The sequence below is a fragment of the Penaeus monodon genome, chromosome 25 (genome assembly GCF_015228065.2).
Source record: "Penaeus monodon isolate SGIC_2016 chromosome 25, NSTDA_Pmon_1, whole genome shotgun sequence".
In the NCBI taxonomy this organism is placed as follows: Eukaryota; Metazoa; Arthropoda; class Malacostraca; order Decapoda; family Penaeidae; genus Penaeus; species Penaeus monodon.
Genome location: NC_051410.1, coordinates 18,315,240 through 18,316,669, shown reverse-complemented (window position 1 = coordinate 18,316,669; position 1,430 = coordinate 18,315,240). Strand labels below are relative to the sequence as shown.

Sequence of the window (1,430 nt, the reverse complement as noted above, 5' to 3'; positions counted from 1 at the left end):
GAACCTTCTCAGTGATCTAACAGTCAAGAAAAGATATCCTCGGACAAGAGAATCTATCTTCCCGGGAAGTGTTTATTTTTAGGTATACTGTATATTTTCCTCCCCCCTCCCTTATGTACCTGTTCCTACAAATATATTTCCTCCACTGAGTCATTAATGGATATTAAGTAATAAACTATTTTTACCATTATTCTAGTTTTTGTTCATCATAAAAGCACACACAATTCATCATATATTTATGGTGCATTGAATATTCATATGAAGTTTGTATGGTGTAGGTATCTATGTACATGTTACATCAGTGTAGATATGAACTGTGAGAATTTACTTTTCAAGGAAGTACTTAGAGGTTAAAATACAAGAGTTAAATTGGTGATAACTTTATTATATGGAATTTACAAATGGTTGCATATTTGAAAACTGTACATATTCAATGTCTTATTGTTTTTCTCTAAATCTTGCTTAACAATGATGGGTTTAACATTTGGACCTGGATATGCATAATAATAATAAAAAAAAAATCCTTTGACTATAAATTTGTGGATTTATCCAAGAAATGGAGATATGAATTATCCTTTCCCTTTTTTATAATGTGAAAGTAAAGATTAAGTTGAAGCACTTGCTACCTCCTCATTATTTAAAAAAAATAATATTCAAGGTAAATTAACTTTCCTTGCAATTAGCCTAACTGTTGGAATGCAAGCAAATTATGTCCAATATGATACAGGCTCCTGTTTCTTTTAGTGTGACCTTGGGATAGAAAAATGGTTTTGTACAAACAATTGTGATGCAGTGATGTATCTATACCAATCAACAATAGAGATGATTATACATGATTCTATTTTCGTTTTATACCTTGCTGCAATGTTCCAAAAACATGGAAGATGAAGGGAAGGGGGAGGGGGTGCACCATTCTTGTACCAACTTTACAGATTTTTAAATATCCCAAGTTGCTTTGAAAATCATAACCCTTTGCATCTGTGTGTTTAATACAAACAATTGTGAGGATTTCCTTCTGAAAAGGTAACTGTACTTCACAAAACCTCCAACTGCTGCACAAGACTTTACAAGTATTGAAAATGAATGGCCTTTGACAAATATGCGGCCCACTATTTCTTGTGCAACTTTTAGTGATAAACTGGGAATTTAATAAATATAGGTATGCCAGATTTAAGTCACCAATAATGTTTTTTTTGTTTTGTTTTTGTCTAATTTACAGGTTGGGAAATTACATAAAACTAATATATTCTGCTTTTATTTACATTTGTGTAAATTACATATACACAATGAAAGTTTTGGCATGATTGAAAAAGTACACACACCACATATATATATATAAGTGTAAAAGTAGATTTATAAATCACATTTAATTTCAAGACCAATCCTCATTACATGAGTAATCCACTGCAACTGCCAATTTCCAGGCACAT

General features: G+C 31.3%; 2 protein-coding genes across 3 annotated transcripts in view; one reads left to right on the top strand and one right to left on the bottom strand.

Annotated features, from left to right (window-relative positions):
- The window catches only part of LOC119589096 (SUMO-conjugating enzyme UBC9-B), a gene marked incomplete in the record, with an annotated part of 7,222 nt that extends 7,032 nt beyond the window's left edge, over window positions 1-190 (top strand). For both annotated transcript variants that reach the window (XM_037937671.1, XM_037937673.1), the window contains 1 exon segment: window positions 1-190.
- LOC119589095 (mitochondrial Rho GTPase 1-like) overlaps window positions 1-1,430 on the bottom strand; it is a gene marked incomplete in the record, with an annotated part of 21,050 nt that continues 19,620 nt past the window's right edge. Inside the window, 1 exon segment of the mRNA XM_037937670.1 lies at window positions 1-1,430.